We start from the raw sequence: 22,877 nt of genomic DNA, 5'->3' as shown, positions 1-22,877 counted from the left end.
AGAAGGCCAATTCTTGCTGCAATTTCTAGGGATGTCTCACTCTGTTTTTAATACTGCCATCTTTGTAAATGCAGTACTTGGAGAGCTCTTTGAAAGAAAAACACTCCATCTTATTACAATTAATGAAGTTGTTTCATGACATGTGTTGATATATATATATATATTTAAATATATTTTTAATTGATTTTAGAGGAAGACACACAGAGAGAAACATTGATGAGAGAGAAGCATCAACATTGATCAGCTGCCTCTTGCACACCCCCTACAGGGGAATGAGCTTGAAACATGGGGCATGTGCCTTGATCAGGAAATCGAACCGTGACCTCCTGGTTCATAGCTCGATGCTCAACCACTGCGTCACACTGGCCTGGCACACATGTTGCTATCTTTATCCAAAGGGGGACAAAAAAAAAAAAAAAAAAAAGGGTAGGGAGATAAAGGAACGGAGAAAGGTTTTTAAATGTATACTATCCTTTTTTTTATTTTTTATTTTATTGATCTTTTACAGAGAGGAAGAGAGAGGGATAGAGAGTTAGAAACATGCACTCCCCCTACTGGGGATGTGCCCGCAACCAAGGTACATGCCCTTGACCGGAATCGAACCCGAGACCTTTCAGTCTGCACGCCGACGCTCTATCCACTGAGCCAAACCAATTTCGGCTATACTATCCTTTTTTAATGGTGTTTCAAATATGTGTCTCACACTAGGCCTGCAAGGGGCACGTGACCCACACATGGCTAGGACCCCTTTGCCAGAGATGAATTAGGCAAAGTCCATTTTCTCAAGCAGTGATGAGCCAGAGTTGCAAAGATGGGGCTTCTCATCTCCCGTGAAGGGGAAGTCGGGGGAGATGAAAGAGAGAGTAACCTTTACCTCACAGTTTCCCTGGCCCTCCTCTGTGGGAGCCGCATGAGTCTCTCCGTGAAGGTACTTGGAGAAACTTACTAACATTTTCCCTTAGGCTTGAAATTTCCTTACCCTGGCTCACAGGAAACGTGGATGCCTGTGATGTAGATTGTTATACCAGATGGTAATCTTAGCGCTCGCTATTTATGTAGATCAGCCTGCATGTGAGTCATCCACTCGGGGCTGACCTCAGCCACTGTGAACCACTGTGGTTAATAAATAATAATAATAATAATAATAATAATAATGATAACAACAACAATGGGGCTGGTCACGCATCATTTTGATGCACACTCCATGAGGTCATTACCTGCACATGACATTGAATATGGAATTGATTTCTGTTTCTAAATAGCACTTGATTAACAACTGGCTATATGGTTAGAGTTCCATTCCTTCTCATAAAAGCAAGTGGCAGATTTAACCCGGTGAAATTAGGTAATGGAGATGCCTGTCCCTTGCATTGAACTCTTCCCTGACTTCCTGGAAGACAGTGGTTACCAGAGGGAAGGAGGTGGTGTTGGTGGGGGGGGGGGGGGGTAACTGGGGCCAAATATTTGGTGACAAAAGATGAGTTGACTTTGGGTGGTGGACAAACAATGCGATATACAGATCATGTATCATAGAAATGTGAACTTGAAACCGGTATGATCCTATTTACCAATAAATTTCATAAAAAATTAAATTAAGCCTTAGCTGGTTTGGCTCAGTGGATAGAGCATAGGCCTGAGGACTGAAGGGTCCTAGGCTTGATTCCAGTCAAGAGTACATGCCTGGGTTGTGGGCTTGATCCCCAGTAGGGGATGTGCAGGAAGCAGCTGATCAATGATTCTCTCTCATCATTGATGATTCTCTCTCCCTCTCCCCTTTTCTTCTCTAAAATCAATGAAAATATATTTAATATATATATATATTTTTTAAGTTGAGATTCACTGCTGTCTGACAGGTCCCCTCTCACTGTTCTTTGGTTCCCTTCCTTGTCATCTTTTTCTGGAACTTCCTTCTGTGAGGAATCAGTGTTTTTCTTCTTTACTTCCTCCTTCCTCCGCCTCTAAGGACTGCATTCAGAGCTCGTCTCCATATTGAAAGGGTCTCCACAGGCTGTGATAAGGGGTCATCATCCCACCTTCCTGGAATGTTTCCTGCTTGTCTCTTTGAGAGAATGCCGTCATCTCCCCCCCCCTGTTTGGATTCTCTCCCCAAAAGATAACATTTCTGACCCAAGTTGTTAAGATAAGGACTCTCAGGTTTCAAGGTAATGAGTTTGCACTTTTTTGTCTCGGCTTCTCATTGTGTGGGAGGCCTTCATTTAATGACCAAATTTGGATCAGAAAACAAAGATAGCATGTTCCTAAGGGGTTCTAAGGGGTTTTCATCTTGACAAAAGTCCACTGGAGCAACGTGATGATAAAAGGGACAAAAGAGACAAGTTTCAAGGGGAAGTGAGAGTCACTGGTTTGCCTCTTGCAGGGATTAAGGGTTAAACTGAAATTGTGTTGCCAATTTTAGGCGATTTTTTTTTTTTTTTTAGTTGTTCTATGGAGAGAGGCATCCAGTTATGAGGTCTCTCAGATTTTCTGAGCAAGGTCCTTTATTATGGAAGACTTTTCTTTCTTTCTTTCTTCTTCTTTCTTTCTTTCTTTCTTTCTTCTTTCTTTCTTCTTTCTTTCTTCTTCCTTCCTTCCTTCCTTCCTTCCTTCCTTCCTTCCTTCCTTCCTTCCTTCCTTCCTTTCTTTCCTTCCTTCCTTCCTTCCTTCCTTCCTTCCTTCCTTCCTTCCTTCCTTCTTTCTTTCTTTCTTTCTTTCTTTCTTTCTTTCTTTCTTTTTTTCCTTTTTTTTGTAAATCCTCACCAGAGGACATTTTCCCATTGATTTTTTAGAGAGAATAAAAGGGAGCAGGAGAGAGAGAGAAACATTGATGTGAGACACATCCATCAGTTGTCTTCCGAATGCATGCTGACTAGGGCTAGGGATCAAACCTGCAACTGAGGTACTTGCCCTTGACTGGAATCGAATCTGGGACCCTTCAATCCACAGGCTGATGCTCTATCCATTGAGCCAAACTGGCTAGGGCTGTGGTCAGCAAACTGCGGCTCGTGAGCCACATGCTGCTCTTTGGCCCCTTGAGTGTGGGCTCTTCCACAAAATACCATGGCCTGGGCGAGTCTATTTTGAAGTGGTGTTAGAAGAAGTTTTAAGTTTTAAAAATTTGGCTCTCCAAAGAAATTTCAATTGTTGTACTGTTGATATTTGCTCTGTTCACTACTGAGTTTGCTGACCGCTGGGCTAGGGCATCAAGGACTTTCTAGGACAGCCTTTCTAAGGGTCCAAGCTGTGTCTTGGCGGTTGACCCTCCCTCTCTCCCGAACACCCCTCTTATATCCGAAGATACATCTATTTAGAGTGTAGTAAGGTCTAACCAGGGGTTCATCTGAGACAGTCTCAGCTTCCCCAAACCAGCCGGGCAGCAGGCCATGGAGTCAGATGAATGTAGGCTGTGTTCCAGCCCCCATCCCTGTAGCGTCTGACTAGTAGCCAGATCTCCCCTGGCCTCCCCTTCCTCATGTGTGACACAGGAATACCAGAGCACCCATCTCACAGAGTGGCTGTGAGGACTCAGGGAGAGAGCCCTGTGAAGTACCTGGCACCCGCCGATGGCAGCTATTTTTATCGATGAGCCAGTAGCTAGAACATTTCCGGGCTCACCCGGGCCTGAAACCGAGATGCCTTGACATCATCCTCCATGGCTATTCTTACTGACTCTTGTCATTCCACTCGCAAGTGCCCATCGTGAGCTTCCTGCTGAGCCCAAAGTTTATGAGACAAAATCAATACCAATGACAGAGACAGTCTCTGCAGAGCTTGGGGAGACTGAAATTGCATCAGGATTCCCATGTCATCAGTGATCAAAGCCCAGTGAGGAGAAGAGAAAGCTTCCAGTCTGGGGTTGTCATCAATGCTCACCACCATCTCTCCCCTGAAACACTGAGTCATAGAAGGCACCTACATGGTAACCCTCAAGTGGAAATTAAGAGGTCAAGACTAAAGTCAAGAGTTGTAGGTGTCAGGGTCAACTCTTCCTGTCCTAAGAGCCTCATCCATGACCGTGAGCTCCTTAGCAGGATTATAAACTCTGGAGGGAGGAAGGTAGGGGTTCGGATTTACAGTGATCGGAAATGGAATCTATTCCTAGTGCTTCCTGGGGTTACCTGAAAATTCCACTCCTCTCTGAAAGTGAACTCTCCCTCCTCCCCCCAAGGAGCCTCACTGTAATCTCTACATGCAGCCAATAGCCATGTGCCTCTCCATCTCTGTGCAAAGCTCACATTTCTTATCAAGTTCAAGGTGAAGATAACACTCTAGTTAAGGAGAATCACAGCTCAATCTTGAACCACAAAGAGCTCATATTATAAAGCAATCTATGAACATAGATGGTACTCATTCCCCCAAATTTCTTTTAACACACAGAGTAAATTCTCTTAACACAGAGAGTTAAGGTTTTCTTTTGTTTCACTCTTTTCTGAAGCTTTTTTTTCTTTCACTTATTAAACTCCTAAGTAGCATATCTACAAGGTGCTGTAAGAATCAGAAAATTCTTGAATACGATTATGATCAGTGCCTATTTGAAAGGAGAGTGATTTGTTAGTTTAAGATTCTGTGGCCGCAGCTATCGGCATGATGGCCCTATTAGAAAATGCCAAGAATTCAAAGATGCTTGTGTGATGAGTCATTGTCAATGAGCTTCTTCCACAAATGGCTTTGACCTACGCAGGACTCTTACATCAACAAAGGGTAGTTGCTAGAAAGACATCTGCAGTATAACAATGACACATTCATATTGTTTTTTAGCTTTCTATTGGCAGTTCTTTAGCCGATAGCATGAAGTGTGGAGTCTGATGGACTCAGAGATGGGCCCTGTCCTTACCCCATGCATAAACCCCCTCTACATGGTCTATGTGATTATCCGGCCTCTGTGAATACAGCAGCAGCGATGTCGCTTGAAATAGAATGAAGCCACACATGGAATTTCAAAATTTCCAAGTGAGATTAATTTTATTACTGAAGGTTTATTTATTTATGTATTTTTTTGGAAGCACATAAAAGTAATCAATTAGAGGACCAGAAAAATATTTCCCGAGCTCCTTCTAAAATCAGGTCTTATGTGTGCCCTGAAGCTGGGTCATATTATCAGGTCTTCATTTAACTGTTATGTTTATTGTTGTTGTTAATCCTCACTTGAGGATGTTTTTCTCACTGATTTTTATAGAGTGGAAGAGGGAGAGCAGGAGGGGTAAGGAGGGGGTGGAGAGAGATATAGAAACATCGATGTGTGAGAGACACTCCTGCACTCAACCCAAGTGGGGCTGGGGATCCGATCAGGTACAGATCCTTGACTGGGCATCGAACCCTTGACCCTTCGATCCACAGGCTGACACTTTAACCATTGAGTCATACCAGTCAGGGCAACTATGTTATGTTTTAATTTTCTGTCTTTGGTTGTGGTTTACCCACTGTTCCATGAATTGCTGAAAGTCACGGGTTCTATCTTATTAATCTCAGCATTATCAGCACCTTAAGCTTAATAGGCACTCCATAAACACCGAGCCATCAATGAATAAATGAATGAATGAGTCTCTTACATGATCCTTCCACACAGCGTCTACGGGGGTGCTTGCTGTTATGAAACACTACTTTGCCGGTTGAATGGCTTTAGTGATAAAAAGCCTTTTGCATTCAGCTAAAACCTACCCTCACAGCTCCCATTTTTTCCCACAGAAAATGTCTCTGCCATATATTTATTCTAACTATTACCCGGAAGGCTTGTGACCTGGTTGAAGATAGCAATTTTGTTTTCAACAGGAAGTCCTGGGCTCATTCCTCCACATGTTCCGCCACCTTCATTCCAGTGGCAAGTTGGCATGCCAACCACACAGGTCATTCCGGGAGAAATCCAAATTCCATTTAGACAGAGCTTGAGCTCCTCTAAATAGTGTACTTTCTCAGGCTTCCAGGGAGCCAGTGTTTATCACGGGATGCGTCCAGTTACAGAGAGATCAAGGACTTAGTTTATTCTGGGTCACGTCCACTAGAATGGCCTTGTTCAAGCTAGGAGTCCTTTTGTTCCCAACCGTGTTCCTGGGTCTCAGACTGAAGTTTTCTGCCCCGTGGCCCTCCTTCCGGGGATGAACTCACGTGCCCAGGCCATGCCTGTTCTTTCTTTACTGTAGATCAGCAGCGCTTTTTGCCATAGCTCTCTCCCGCAGGCCCAGCCAGACCATATACAGTGTGCGCAACCCAGGATCTCACACTCAGATCTGGCTCGGGGCTCATTTGTGAACCACATGTCAGAGCAGAACTTTGAGTCTCATGTTCAACACAAACAGAGATGACGCCAGGGCGTCGAAATGTCTTTTAACATACAATATGTCAATGCAGTGACCCCCACCCCCCCACCTCCTATCATGCCCCCTCTTTTCTTCTTTGCATTAAAAAAAAAAGATGTTTAGAAGCTGTGTCATTTTTGTGAATGATGATTTTAGGATAAAGTATATCTTTTTCATGGATCTGTACTGAAAAAAAAAAAAAAACACACACACACAAAAAAAAACTCCAAGGAATATGCAACTGTGATTATACCGGCTTTGATCACACGGATGCCACTAATTAAGAATTCCTCTGAGGAGAGCACTGTGGAATCGCATAAACCCTGTGAATTACCTAATAGTGATAGAACGATTCAAGGCATCGGTGATTAATGAACAGATGTGAAGAGGCAACGCGCGAAGTTGTGGGAAACCATTTCTGATGGTGATGTCAGCAAGGAACAATTTGCAGACATAATTACTAAAAAATTATCAGAGACTTCCTTGTCAAGTATTTTGTCTGTTTATAAAGCTGTTGGTGACTCATTTTCGAAGGCTGGGAGACTTACTTGATTTGGAATCAGGATTTTATTATAGCTTAGCTGTTATGTAATAGTTTACTCAGGCTGATGGGGAGATATCCCTCCAGGGCCACGGAGCTCATATGTGTGCAGTGAGATTTCCTTGTGGCTACTTAGGCAATTCACATCTGAATGCTTTCCAGTATTTCCAGGCCTGGGGTATACTGTTGGTTGGTACAATGGGACACAAGCATGGCTGAGCGATTAATTATTTAATGGATTGCCACCACCTCTAATGGATTTGGGCATCCGAACAAGGTGGTTGCCATTGTGTGGTTGGTAATGTCATGTGGTGTGACCATCACATGCCGTAACTCAATATGTGAGTTGCTGTGTTTTTTTTTTGTCACACTTATATTGTGTTATTTGGCACAATAGGTCAAAGTCCTCCATGACTTTACAAAGGTCAATACAATCATTGGTCGAGCTTTACCCACATATCTGCAAATTTCAGTGCTTGAGCACAAGTCATCTGGGCACATCCACTTGGTTGGATGGCCCGGAAACCCTTGTTTGAGCAACACCCCCAGTTGCCAACTAGAAAGAAGTATTTCATTGGGAGTTTCCAATATACAACAGTCACCAGGTTGACATATGTCCGTTTCTTGCCTCCTATTTTATTATTATTTTTTTTCTTGATTTCAGAGAGGGAGAAGAGGGAGAGAGAGATTAAAACATCAATGATGAGAAAGAATCATTGATCTGCTGGCCTCCTATTTTAATAATGTTTGTTGTCTCCAAGAGGACTCCAAAAGAAACATAGTCTAAAAAATGTGGTGCTTTTCTCCAAAGGGGATAGTGTGGAAAAATAATTCAACAGGATAGGCAGGGAGGGCCCCTCTAATTCTGTGCCTGCCTCATCAACCACCAAGCTGCTACTGTACCATTGAGAGTTTCTCTCTCTGTACATTTCTGTATCTATTGATTTAGGGAAGCCTAATTTAATTATGCAGCTTTCTGGCTGCATAATTAATCTAAATGTTTGCCTACATGGGCTATTATACATTGGTATAGAATTTTATTTAAACACTTTAATATGGATTGATTTTTATCACATGATGTCCCATTTGATAGTCCTCCTTTCTCTGAAATAAATGTTATCATGGAGAGGAGCAAAAAAGGATAGCATAATGGAAAAGGAGAATCTGTAACAGTAGATGAAAAGTAATAAATTTGCTCCTTTGGGTCAATGAAGGTCAATATTATGTTTTGGATGATGGCCACATAATTCTTCAGCACTAACCACAGAAATGCCTCTGTTTTGTAGCTGTGAATAATGAAGAACATTTTATGATCCAGAAAAGTCACAGAAAGCCACAGCACAAAGGCTCTGCTTCCTTTTGGCCAGTTTTTCGTTTGCAATAAACAAACCTTCTATTTTAATTCCTGAGCACTCATTGTCACGCAAGATGGTCTCGAGAGGAAGGAATTATGCTTCCGTTTGGCGTCTTTCAGGAGCTCTCTCAGACAATGATGTGGCCCCAGCATTTCACAGAGAACATCCATTCATGCATAGAATTCTTGGTGGGATAAAGCTGAGGAAGGACAGGGTCCAAGGGCCTCGGGTCAGTGTCATGCCCACAGCCAGAAATCAATCACATTCCGTTTGTAACATAAGAAGATGGGTTGGCGAGGTGGGTAGCAACACAGTCACCAGATACCGGGAGGTGTCAGACAGCTGGCATCTAGTCATGATAGCAGCCAAGAACAGGACACCTGATCAGTGCTGGGGACAAGTGAGAGCTACATGGCTGACGGTGCATTGAATGGAGCTCTGGCTTTTGGTGATTCTCACTGTTCCATCTACATGGCACTGCCTCTCTATCTCCGATGATCCAGAGGCTGAGGAAACTCATTTATTAGCACCCATTTCCTCTTTATCTTTGTGTAAAGGGTGGACAAGACAAATAACAATCAGCAAGATAGCAGTCAGCCTTTACTGAGCCCTATCTGTGGAGAGCATTCTACTAAATGGTCAAATGTATTATCTCATTGAGTCTTTTCAATAGTCCTATAAACTTGGTATTATTAATCCCATTTTAAAGACTCGGAGCGCTGGCTCAGGAGTTGGAGCATCAGCCCACGCACCGAAGGGTCTTGGATTCCATTCCTGGTCAAGGACCTGTACTTGGGTTGCAGGTTCAATCCCTGGTTAGAGCACATAAAGGAGGCAACCAATCGATGTGTTTCTCTCACATCCATGTTTCTCTTTCTCTATCCCTCTCTTTCCTTCCCTCCCTTTCAACACTCTCTCAAAAAATTAATGGAAAAATATCCTCGGGTGAGGATTAACAATAACAAGAAAAGATGAGGAAACTGAGACTAGGGTCATCAAGCTGGTCAATGGCGGAACAGATTTCAAACCCAAGCTCTCTGACCCACTCTTAAACACTATTCTATGAAGCCCTTCCCAAAAGAAAGTTAAAGGCTTGGAGCTATTGGTCAACATGGAGAAAGAAGTTGAAGAATCTGATTCCAAAAGCTAATCTTCCACATTACATCCCGGAGTTCTTGCTTTCCATTGCCATGGTAATACAATATTAGAGCTCAGGTCGCCATCACCTCTTACCTGAACTTCTTTGGAAAATATTATTTCTTGCTAATTATAAAAATGATTATAAACTAATAATAAAAATGATTGTAAACATAATGAAAAATAAGGAAAAGTTGACCTCAGAAGAAACATCATGTTCCCTGAGGACCGAGCCTATGATAGTTACCTGTGTCTTTTATAGTGTCAACCAAGTACCATGCATCTATAGATGCTTACTTATCAAATAAGCTGGTCTGCACCTCCTGGCTTCCCTTGAACACAGGAAATTATGAGTTTGTTGTAATTTAGATAAAATTAGAATGACAGATTTTTGGTTCCTGAGTATCTCATGTGGCTCAGTTGATGCTGCATAGGACTTCTGAAGGCTAGTTTCTGCAGTATGATAAGGAAAAGCATGCTAATGTTACATACCTCCCCAAACCATGGGATGGCAGAACTGTGTGGGATTTTTGCAGCCTCTAGATTTGACCATTTAATTTTATGGTGAAGAAAGAAAGGCCAGGTATTTCCTCAGCTATTATTGTCAGAGCAGGGACACGGTGGCCTGGCTTCATGGTCTGGGGGTCAGGGCTCATTTGCTACAACTTGCTGCCCTGATTTTACCAGAACAGAAAGCTCAGATTAAAACACAGTGAGTCTCCGATCAGATTTGAGGACTTGTTTGTAACTGGCTTGGAAAAATTGGGAAGCAATGTTCAGCAAAAGTAGCTAGCTTTCTTTTTATCTAGTTGCAACTCCTCCAAAGCTCGTACTTTTCTGTCGCTTGTATTGAAGTGGACATTAGCATCTGAAACCGTGTCCTTGCTTCTTCAGGGTACTTCGAGGGTCATATTTCACTACTAAACTCTACTTCCTTCAAAATAGACTTTTAGGTGCCAGAGATTCCTTCTCGCTGAGTAATGAACATTTCTTTCGTGTTAAATAATCACAGTCATTGGAGGTTAGAAAGGATTTAAGACAGTCAACTCCAGTGATCTGATTTTATATTCAAGGAAACTTAAATTTTAAGAGGGCCTGCCTTTTTGAAGCCCCATAAAGCAGTCAGGGCCAGGAATAGAAGTCTTTCTAAGACTTTGTGTCAAGGCTGAAGAAAATAAAGAATCCCCGGTCTTGCCCTCATGAGGGTTACATAATAAATGCTACAACTGTTGGTCAACTCATTTGCTTATGAGCATAGTAGGGAGATATCCAAAGCTAAACAAGCAGTACCCAGACACTGACTTGACCTAGATGATTCAAAGATGAGTGGTGAAGAAATCAAGGAGAGACATGATGGAGAAGTAAGCTGTTATTAAAATAACCCTATGATTTGTCATGGCCACAGCCTCCAGCCAGTGAGCTCACGGATGTCTAGCACCTTCTCCCACCTTATCTCCAGCCTTTGGGACACTAGCTCACCTTAGTGAATGTGTGTCTGATGTGAGGGTGGTGGCTCAGTGAGTATAGAGCTGTCATTCTTTTTTAAAAAAGAAACCAGACAAAAAATAAATAGCACACAAAAAAGTACCCCAAATATAATAGATGTCTCTGATACTGGGTTATAAGCATTTAAGCTATCATTAAAGGCTTTGTTCAGTCAATCTGGTTTGTGAAAATGACTTCAGTTACTTAGGTATGAGAAATAGGAAGATAAATAAATCATGCACTAGAAACCACAAAAATAGTATGTGAGTGATCAGACACTTATACACTGAGTGGACAGATTCTTATGATTGCTGAATATATATATATATATATATATATATATATATATATATATATATGAGGTCCGGTGCATGAATTTGTGCATGGGTGGGGTCCAGCCAGTTTGGCCAGGGCAAAGGGACATGGGTGGTTGGCCAGTCTGCCTGCTGGTTGAACTGCTGGTTGAGGGGACAATTTGCATATTAGCCTTTTATTATATGGGATATTCATTGTGTGGCCAGATTATTATGTGTTCAGAAATCATAATAATATGGCCACTCAGTGTATAGTATTCTTATTTCCCCCTCGTTTTGTTAAAACATGAGATTCACGATGTTTAAATCACGGCAGTTAATCTGATTTTCCATTTCTGCTTGTTTGGTGCATTGACTGTTACTACAGATGAAGGAGAGAAAACTCACTGAATCTCAAGCCCATCAGATTTCCCTGGCAGAAGGATGCCGATGTCTGGTAATAAAGTCTCAAGTGACAGACTCTCACAATGACAGGAGACTTGGGGACCACAAGTCTAATCCTCTATTTTACAAATGAGAAAACTGAGACCTGTTGAGGTTGGGCCGTGTGTTTTCTGAGATTGGACAAGACCCCAGACCCCCCGATTCCCATTCTATGGACTCTTCCACTTTATTCCATACCTTCACATCACTTTTCATAATCCTTAGAAATGACAGATGTCCCCCTTTCTCTCTACGGTAGACCTTCAACCACAAAGCAAAAAAAAAGAGGGGGGCTGTGAAAACTACCCACTGTGCTTTCCTGCAAGGAGGCTCTGTTCACATCTTTTAGGGAGAGGAGCTCGGATTGCAGTTTTGCTTCTTTGTGGCATTTAAGGATCATGTCTGTGTGAGAACGCAGCTCTCAGTGGAGCCCTTGATTGCCTGGTGTATTGTGATTGATGAATATCAATTTCCATTTCCATATCTCTGACATCATCCACTTGGAGACATGCCTCCAAACACAGGAGGTTGACATTTCTCAACCCAGCTCGCTGCCTGAATAGCCATTATGTTCTCCAGACCAAGACGGTTTTGTTTCTCTGAGCTTTTTCTCAGGTTGCTCCCCTCAGCCTGGTCTGGAGGCACGGCCAGCTCATTGGCTTTCCTATGTGTGCATGCCCCATAGCAAGGTCAAAGTTTCCAGCACAGAGCCAAGGAGACCTTCCTGAATGGTGAGCAGGGAAACCCCAGCACCTGCTTGGCCTCGCTCTTCTCCTCTCTAGCACCCTGGGGATCACTGCTCTGCAAAACAGGAGCTGGTCTGGGCCAGATGCCAGACCCACAGCCCTGATTAGAATAATGCCCAGCAGGTTTCGCCTTTCTCCTCATCTCTACCTCGACTTTCCCACCCTTAATTAAACTGATGAGATGGATGTTGCCAAGGGCCCCATTAACAAGACCTGAGAGCTTTTCATTGTTATTGCAAAGACCGGACACCATCATCCATGGGTAGGAAAATGAAAGAAACTAGGAAGTCAACTGCAGCCTACTGAACTCAATGAATGAGAACGACCTATTTAAAGGATGAAACATTCTTGATTTTCACCAATATTGGCCAGATCCGGCAATGGGTGAGTGTGTGCAGTAATCCAGTCAGAGTGGATGAGTTAGGTGTAGGCAGGAACCATTTCAGATAGGATTTGACGTTGGAACTAGACAAGGCTTTGAGGTTTTGAATATCTTTAATTTTTCTTACTCGTGTAGGTGAGAGAGCTTCGTCTCCTAGCTCCTCCTCCCTCACTTTCCCTGCTATTCTTCTTGCTTTCTCTTCTCTTCCTCTTTCTTTCTCTTAAGTGGATCTTGACTTGGAGGGTGAAGAAGAACTACTTATTGTCCCCTCAAGTCCTACACAAAGGCATTGATGGTGGGTCCTGAACAAAATGCCTCCTCACTGATGTGACATGATCTACACAGAGTTGAATATAGAATATGTGTCAACTGAAATTGGTTCTCACCTATCTACTTATTTATTGGTTGCACCTCATCGTGTGTGCCTTTTCTAAGGGAAACACGTTGACAAGAAAATGTAAATGGAATGGTAAAAGTCAGACACAAGAAAGTTGGGAGAATTACTAGGTATGTAAGGAAGTCAAAGGAAAGACAACATGGCATCTGTATTTTGGCATCTGTATTTAGGCAAACAAACAGATCTAAAAGTAGGACAAAATAAAAACAAAACCCAAGCAAGACGGCATCTTATCACCCAGAGTGGCTGAGCTCTAATCATGACCAAAGAGGTAAAGGTGTGTGAGATGGGATATTACATTGTTCTGTATGGGATATTACATTTCTGCATCACATCAAATATAATAAAAGGCTAATATGCAAACAGGCCAAATGGCAGAACAACCGGAACAACTGAACAACTAGTTGCTATGGCATGTGCTGACCACCAGGGGCATGTACAGAAAATGGTGGGCGTTGGCTGTGGCGGGATGGTGAAGCAGGTGAGCAGAGGTGCCAGACCAAAGCGGGGCTCTGGTCATTGTCATTGGGGCAAGCCTCTGGTGGTTACTGAAAATTTTTTGTTCTGTGTGCTGTGGTCCTGACAGGCATTTGCACCTGCTGCTGGTGCCAGCCCCGCTCACACCAGCAGCCGGCACCAGAGCCACTGCTCGCACCCACTGCCGGTGCCTTGTGCCAGTCCGGATCACTTGCCATGATCAGTGGGTGCAAGTTGCAGCTGCTGGCCCTGATTACCCCTGAGGGCTTCTCCACCTCTCCATGCTTCTGAGGGATGATTGGCAGCAGCTGCCACTCACACTCACTGCTGGCACCGGCCCCAATTGCTCCATGCCATCAACGAGTGTGAGTGGGGCCGGGGCCTTCAGTGTGTGAGAGCAGTGGCAGTAGTAGTGGGGCTGCCAGCAGACAAGGGACTGGGGGTGGAGGCTGTGGTGGGAGGGGCTTGGTGGGGGCACAGAGGATGGGCCAGGACCTGCCCCTATGCCCACCGCAGCCTTGCGGCCCACAGTTCCTTTCAAGGTGCACGAATTTGTGCACTGGGGCCCTAGTGTATATATATATATATACAATATATGGAGAGAAAGATTCACTAATCCTTTGATGGATTGCTGCTTAGTCAAGGAATAACTGGTTAGTGTGAATAAGTTCAAGTCAACAGAAGGAATGACTTATGCTCTGAGCATTTAGGGGAGTGTGGAACTCTACGCATTTGGGCTGGTAACCCTAGGAGACTTTGTTCACAGTGACTGGATCTGTTAGGGCAGATCTAGGCTGAGACTGTCTATGGAGTAATGGTGATGATACATGTAAGTCACTCAACATTGTCCCCTGAAAGAAGCCTGGGGGAGTATAGTACAGGAAGCTGCTGATTATTACATGACTTTATTTTTCCTCTTGGGATCTTTAGAGAAGAAAAAATTATTGGTGTGTGTGTTTTCAATAGATGCTCCAATTTGTAGAGCTCTGATATTTGATTCAAGGGAAGGAAAACATACATAATACCTATATAAATTTATGCAATATTTACATATGTTTATGTGTGTGCAAATATCTTTAGTAAAACATTAATGAAATTGATGTAATTATCTTCTGGGCAAAAATTATATATATAACCACAATGAATTAGGAACAATTTTTCACTCTGCAAAACAATTTTTTTCCCCTTCACAAAATGATCCCTTTAAGGTGATAAATGAACAAACTGATAAAATCCCATAGGTCCTTAAAATAGGATTTACTATAGTGCATTAACAATAATAATAATTCACATTTATGACCCTTTTATCTGGTGCCAGGAACTGAGCTAAGAGCTTTATATGAAATATCTCATCTAAATTTTCCCAATCACCCTAGGAATTAAGCTTCTGTCATTATGTCCTGTCTTGAGAAGAGGAGGTTTAGGAAGTTGAGTAACTTGCCCAAGTCACACCATTAGGAGGGGTAACTGGGGTTTGATCTCAGGTAGCCTAACCCCAGGGCCTATCGGCATCCTCAGCAATAGCGTTTCTCTGTTTTGGGTCCCACAATGGCTCTTATGCAAAGTGATACTGCACAGAAGCTTAGAACAAAGCAGTGCACACTGCTTAGGTGTGAATAGGAATGAATTTCATTAACTCTTGATTTGGATCCAGATGTCATTCATTTTAGCCAATGTTTTCTTGCTCATTATTAACAATATTGCTTTTATCTTTTTTTTTTTTTTTTTAAGTTTTATTGATTTCAGAGAGCAACCGAAAGGGAGAGATAGAAACATCAATGATGAGAGAGAATCATTGATCGGCTGCCTCCTGCATACCCCCGACTGGGGATCAAGCCCACAACCCTGGCATATGCCCTTGATCAGAATCAAACCTTCAGTCTGCAGGCCGACACTCTATCCACTGAGCCAAACCAGCTAGGGCAAGAGAGAATCATTGATCGGTTTCCACCTGCATGTCCCTACTGGGGATGGAGCCTGAAACCTAGGCATGTACACTTGACCAGAATCAAACCTGAGACCCTTCAGTCTGCAGGCCAACACTCTATCCACTGAGCCAAACTGGCTAGGGCTGCTTTTATCTTTTTTTCTTTTACTTTTAATTTGGGAAAAATCCAATGGCCAATAGGTGGACAGAATTCCTGTGGTCAGTGCTGGTTCTGAGCACAGATAGACAGACACAGTATTAAAAGACAGAATGTAGAGAGATCGCCAATCTAGATTTTTCTCTGGATAAGTGCAACTGCCTTGGACCATATAGGGCCCAGAGCTTTTACTTATTGGGCAAGGAACTGTTGATTCCGATGTGGTGAATCACCCCTGAGGCACAGGTCTTCTGGAAGTCAGCCAATTCCAGCCTTTTGTGGTGTTGCCCAAAGAGAACTCAGTCTAGCACCTGAACGCTTGGGAAATTGATCAGACCCTTCTTGCTGTCCCCATCCTGTCTCCATATACACACACATGTCATACAGAGAAAGCCATGAGGGAGAAAGATAGACCTGGAGAAATGGCCAATATTTATTCAGTTCATAAAATACAGAACTTTTTTTTCCCCCTAGAAACACCAGGAAGAGGAATCTTGGTCCTACCCAAGGGATGAATGGGTCTGAGAAAATTCGAGGGAGACTTCTTGTGTAAACATAACTGAGGTTCAAGATCATTGCTGCCCTGGCCAGGCCAGGCAAAAACATGGAGAAGAATGTGCCAGGCAGGGCATGCGGGGCACTGTCTGTCAGGGGAAGTAAGGAGTGGGTGGCAGGAGTGGTTCATGAACCCTGCTTATCTACCAGCTGAAGTTTTGATCTCAAGGCTGGGAAAGACACGGCCAGAAATAAATGTTTAAGGCATGACATTCTTTCCATGCTAGGACACCGCATTCTTGCAATTTGGTGACAAATGACTGAACAGCGAGCTGGGTCCCATTTGTGATCTAACTCTGTAAAAATACAACTCTGAGCAGGGGCTCCAGAGCATTCAAGGAAAGAGTTAAAGCTAAATATTGCTGCCTCACTCTCTCCTTCCTTTTCAGTTGAGTGATAAGCGAGGATGCTCAACAGGCCGGCTGCCTTCTGAAGGTGCCTTCTGTCTTGTCCTCTCTGTCTGGTTGTTTGCCTTCTGCAGGTGAGAATCTCTCTCTCTCTCATTTTCCTCTCCTCCTGGGCTTGGAATCAGTCATAAGAAACATGTGCTTGCCCTAGCTGGTTTGGCTCAGTGGAAAGAGTGGCCTGTGGACTGAAGGGTCCTGGGTTCAATCCCCAGTAGGGGGCGTGCAGGAGGCACCCGATCCATGATTCACTCTCATCATTGATGTTTCTCTCTCTCTCCTTCTCCCTTCCTCTCTGAAATCAATAAAAATATATTAAATACGTAAATAAATAAAATAAAACGTGTTTGTTTAAAAAAATGAAAAAAGTATGCATACACATAAGCACAACCAATGGATACAAGACCCTGGGGGGGGGGGGAGATGAGGGCATATAACAGGGGTAGGGGAGGCTGGAGGAAGGTCATTGGGGGAAGAAAGGAGATATATGTACTACTGCGTGTAATACTTTAAACAATAAAATAAAATTGAAAAAATAAGAAAGAAACATGGACCTTGTAGCTTTCAAAGCACATCTCATCATCCAGAGGGTTTGGCTGTTATCAGGGCCACAGAGGTAAGGCAGAGGGTCAGAGAAATGGTCAATCCTTCCCACTTGGGACGAGCCGGGAGCCAGTGTGTGGGTGTGTCTGGGTGTGCGTGTTCCGTGGAGGGAGGGTTTGAACGGAGTCCAGCTAGAATTTGCTGCCATAATTCCCTAACCAACGGAACAAAGCTTCCAAATAATACATGGTGACATTTACATAAATATTTGCGGTTGTGCTTTCCATCTCTTCTTATAGGAAACGAGGGAGATTTCTGAATGCTTTAGGGATGTGATCAGTAGACAGTAGTGGGAAAGAATTTCCCCGAAACTTGACTTGCAATCAAAATAAGGAAGGAAGATCTGAAAGCACCAGTTCAGCTAATCAGGATATGGCACTTTCCGACATCTGCGTGTCCAAACACGTGTTTTGAATTCGATCCTATTAACATGTGTCACTTTAATGAATATTTTCCTTTGGAGCCGATTGGGTGGTTACATTTTTGGCAATCATCTCATGGTCTGTTGCTTACATTACCTGACCCACAGTCCATTTTTTTTTCTTTTTTTCTTTTTTTTTCCTGGGGCTGGCTGTGGGAAAGAAAAGAAACGTGGAAAGGATCTCAGAACCTGGAAAACAGTCTTGAGCACAACCCATCTTTAAGGGAACCGCTTCAAACAGAAGCTTTGGAAGGATTATCCATCCGCTCACGGTCTGTGATGTCATGTGTAACAAAAGGAGTAAGTCCTCTTTGTATCAAAAAGATAAGGGGGGAGGAGGGGGAATCCCAAAGGAGGGGATGGGATGTATTTTTCTTTTTCTTTTTTTAAAGTGTGAACTAGAAGGTCAGGTCTCTGCATTCATCTGATTGGCTTTTTAAAAAAATATATATATATTATTGCATTTTTACAGAGAGGAAGGGAGAGGGATAAAGCATTAGAAACATTGATGAGAGAGAAACATCCATCAGCTGCCTCCTGCACACCCCCTACTGGGGATGTGCCCGCAGCCAAGGTACATGCCCTTAACTGGAATCGAACTTGAGACCTTTCAGTCTGCAGGCTGACGCTCTATCCACTGAGCCAAACCAGTCAGGGCCATCTGATTGGCTTTTAACAAAACCAACCAGAGACCAGCAACTTCCGTGGATCCCAAACTGTTTTCAAGGGGTCAACAGTGAGATATCCTCACTGATCATTAAAAAGATACACACAACCTGGCTGGGCTGGCTCAGCAGTTGAGTACTGACCCAGGAACCAAGAGGTCACCAGTTCTCCCAGTCAGGGCACATGCTCAGGTTGCAGACTCGACCCCAGTAGCGGATGTGCAGGAGGCAGCCCGTGGATGATTCTCTCTCATCACTGAAGTTCCTTTCTCTCTCTCTCTCTCTCTCTCTCTCTCTCTCTCTCTCTCTCTCTCTCTCTCTCTCTCTCTCTCTCTCCTCCTTTCCTCTCTTTGAAATAAATAAAAACATATTTAAAAAAATAAATAAAAATCTCCAGACAGGAACGTCACTGCATGCTCTGAAAAGCCTTTCCAGGCCTCTGCTCTTTGAGGAGCCTTTAAAAATATTGTGTTTTCTGCGAAGGTGAGTCCTTGGCGAACTCCCAGGACTTTTAGGAGGAGCGGGAGGGGCAGGGGAAGGCAGCCCTATGCTGGATGCCATGTGTGTGCATGTGCAGGTGAGTATGTATGCATGTAAGTTTGTGCACAAGTAGTCTGTGTTTATGTGTGTGTAAGTATGTGTCCATATAGATATGTATGTGAGAACATGTGTGCATATAGATGAGTGGATACGTGTCTGTATATGTGAGTGTGTTTCCCATTAGACATTAAGCTCTTTGAGGTGGTAGCTTTGGGATCACAGACCAAGGGGAAAATCCAGGGACCTTCTCTCTCTACCTGTACAACCTCGGACAGGCTGCTTCATCTCTCGGGGCCTCGGTTTCCACATCGGTGGATGGAGAGAAGAGCCGCACGCACCTTGCAAGGCTGCTGGAAGCCGGTACCTGGAGGTGAACCGCACGGGGCCTGCTGGGAAAGTCCTAACCAGGCCGCTCCGATTCCATCTCCGGGGACCTCTTTCCCTCTGGGTTCCTGGAGGAGCCGTGGCTTTTGTGTTTTGTTTTTAAACACAGTGGGTGTTCCATCTGCTGCTGGATTCTCTGACTCACCGCTGCGTGTGGGTGCTTGTCCCCTAGAGGCCGTCGCTCATGCTGCTGGGAGAGGCACGGTCACCCTCCCTGCTCTGTCTGCCGCACTTCCCATCTGACGGCCCTGGGTGCTCATGAGGCACAGCTCCTGATGCTGGTCCTGCCGTTCTGTGCAGGGAAGGGAGTCCCACCTCACTCTGCTCTACACCATCCGGTCTGAGGCACAGAGTCCTCGATGATGGGGAGGAAGGAAGCTAATGCTGAGGAATGCAAGGGACTCGGGTCCCAGGGATCACTGATGTTGCACTCCACGGAGTGGCCTCTTCACCTCCCGTGTGTTGAGCTCAGAAGCAATGACACAGACTGGGCAGGCCCCTTGCCTTCCACTCGAGATTCCATCAGCATCCTGGTTCCATGAAGGACTTCCTGGTGGGGCAGGCCAGCTTCCTATCAGAGTTTCAGATGCTGTTTTCTGAACTCCTTTGCGAGGCCAAGGCCACGTTCAGAAAGCCGGTTCATCAGTGATGGGTTCAGAACTGTTTACTTCAACATTCAACAAACACTCAGGCAACACCCTCCCGTGGCAGGCACTGTGTGAGATGCTGGGAGGAGAGGCTAGGGGAAAACGCTGGCCCCAGTTTTAAAACGCTCCCAGATCAGCTGGGGAGAAAGACAAGTAAAGTGGTGGCCCCGGGGTGGTGGGGGACTGCTGGGATGGGTGTGGAAGCACAGGGTTCATGGGATGGCTCGGAGAAAGCAAAGAGGTGGAGTAACCAGCTCAGGGTCATAAAGCCTGTAAGGAGTGGAGGAGTTTGTATGACTATGAAACCTGTGAGCTTACACACTAAGATATATGCCTCTTTCTCCAGTTGTCCACATCCTAGATTTTTTTTAAAAAAAGTATATTTTATTGATTTTTTACGGAGAGGAAGGGACAGGGATAGAGGGTTAGAAACGCTGATGAAGGAGAAACATCAATCAGCTGCCTCATGCACACCCCCTTCAGGGGATGTGCCCGAAACCAAGGTACATGCCCTTTACTGGAATCGAACGTGGGTCCCTTTAGCCTGCAGGCCGACGCTCTATCCACTGAGCCAAACCAGTTAGGGCCACATCCTAGATTTTGATAGGTAACTAAAACAATGATACTTAGATTCTAAGATGAAAATAACCCCACGATTACGAATGGGGTATGTCTGTGAACAATTTTTGATTTTATACTATTTTTAAGAAGCAACACTGTGCAATGAATCAAGAGATATGAGATAGGCTAATTGAGTGATTAAGGCTCTAACATGCAACTGGACAGAAAAAAAGAATTCTGTATGGTGTGTCTGTAACGTCTGCATACAACTGCACATATACACGAGTCCTTCAGAAGGTTCTCTGTCAGTGAGGGTTGGGCTGGGCTGCACATAACAGAAACCAGACCACAGTGGCTTCTGCAAATCTGAGGTGCTAGTTCAGGGCTGGTATAGCCACTGGAGGCAGCCAGCTGGAGCGCATGCTATTGCCAACTCCTAGCTCACCATTCTTGCCATGTGCTTGGCACCCTCATGGTTGAAAGATGGCTGCTTGAACCTCCAGCTACTGTATCTACCTTCCAGACAAGGAGAAGTGAGGGGTGAGAACATAAGGTGCCTGCCAGCAGTTTGGCCCCGTTCACCGGGAAGCAGCCCTATCCCTTTTCACTTGACTCTCATTGGCCCCCTGTTGAGAGACACAACCTTCTGGCCTGTCATGATTCTAGAAAGAATGCTTTTCTTTTGTTTGATTGTTTTTAGACTAAACTGCTGCCCTACACAAAATATGGTCTCTCTTAGTAAAGAGGAAAGAAAGAAGGCATATGAGATAGCCAGCACTGGCACCACTTTCCCTTAAGTAGCTTGATTATTTGCTTGAACTCTCGTTTAAATCATTTGTCCTTTCACAAAACTCATTAAAATCTATATGGGACAAGAATACAGTTCAACTCAAGCTTGCTTGAAGGATCACAGAGTCTAAATAAGGTGAGTTTACAGGGCACTTGACTATACAAAGGGACCAGATACCTCTTTACTTTTTTGTTGTGTTGCTATATTCCCAAAATGTTCTTTTTGGTGAGAGTAAACCTATTTCCCAGCTATTTTGTGCTTTCAAGTGAAATAGGTCTATGTTTCTTATATTATCCAGTTCCTCTTTTATTCCTAATTTGTGCCACTAGTTCTTTTCATTGGGTTGTAGTGAAAGTTTTTATAAAATATGCCTTGGATTTCGAATAAATATGAGCAGAAGAAGAACTGCATAAGGGTGTGAATACAGAAACCAAAGGGTTCAATAATGAATCACTCAACACGTATTTATTGAGTGTTTTCCACAGCCAAGGTAATTACTTTATAACACAAACCTTTATTATTTCCCTCGGCACCTGGCATACTGTACTGTATATGATGGTTAATAAATGTTGCTGACTGACAAAACTGCATCTACTAGGGAATTTAAATGGGTAGAGAAATAATGTAATTCCACCCATCATCATCATTATCACCATCATCATCACCACCTTCACCATCACCATCCTAATTATCACCATCATCATTGTCACTATCATCACTATAATCACCTTCACCATCATCATCTACATCATCCTGATTATCACCATAATCATCATACCATCATCATCATCACCATCATCATCACCATATCATCATCATCATCATCATCTTTATTACTGGGGAATTGCAAAATGTTAATTTTTTAAAAAGTGAAGTAGCCCTGAGCTGGGATTGTGCAGGAGGAAGGATGAAAGTTCTGCGCTGGTCAAGAGTCTTAGAAAAGAAAAGTGGAAGTAAGACTCTCACCCATGGGAGCCCAAATGAAAATCTTCCAGACATTGGGGTGCTACCATTTTAATTGCTCATTATTTTATTTTGGTTGTACAACTGCCGAGCCTTGCTTCTGACAGAAAAATGCATAAAACCATGGATGTTGTGCATTCTGACTGGCTATACCAGTCACTACTGTTTGGGACAATCCATAGGGAACCCTGCCCATTTGCAGACAGAATCACCGAACTCTAAGGGTTGGGTGAATGAAGTCCAAAGTTAGAGGGGAACTTGAGATGAGTCAAAGAGAACTGAAATGTCAACATATTTTGAAAGACATTGCAACACAAGTGCCAAAATGATCTATTCATGTACTCTTCATTCATTCACTTATTCATTCATTCAACAACCATGATGGAAAGCCTGCTATGCATGCTATGGCTAGAACAGCGAACAGAAATCAAGAGGGGCTTCCACTCTGGAGAGAGAAGCCAGATCATTAGTGAAAAAATAAATAGACACACACGAGACAGCGCTAAGTGCTCAGAAGGAAGATAAAGCAGGTGAGGGGACTGAGAGAGCTGGGGTAGTGATGGCAGTGGGGTCCTGTTTCAGATAGGCTATTTAGGGATGGTCTCTCTAATAATGGGACATTTAAGCAGAGAACCAAAAGAACTTAGCAGAGGGGAGAGGGTGTCAATCTGGGAAAAGACACTTCCATATAGGGACACAAAAGAGATAGGAGC

At 43.7% G+C, this 22,877-nt stretch overlaps 1 long non-coding RNA gene across 1 annotated transcript; it reads right to left on the bottom strand.

Moving 5' to 3' along the window:
- Nucleotides 1-17,613: 17,613 nt before the first annotated feature.
- LOC118727660 lies at nt 17,614-19,446 on the bottom strand. Its single transcript, XR_004990623.2, has 2 exons — nt 19,158-19,446; nt 17,614-17,764 (listed from the first exon to the last, which is right to left on the bottom strand). It is a non-coding gene; the product is annotated as an uncharacterized LOC118727660 (long non-coding RNA).
- Nucleotides 19,447-22,877: the final 3,431 nt, after the last annotated feature.

This window comes from Pipistrellus kuhlii, unplaced genomic scaffold (genome assembly GCF_014108245.1).
Source record: "Pipistrellus kuhlii isolate mPipKuh1 unplaced genomic scaffold, mPipKuh1.p scaffold_m20_p_25, whole genome shotgun sequence".
Lineage (NCBI taxonomy): Eukaryota > Metazoa > Chordata > Mammalia > Chiroptera > Vespertilionidae > Pipistrellus > Pipistrellus kuhlii.
This window is presented reverse-complemented; position numbering and strand designations above follow the sequence as displayed.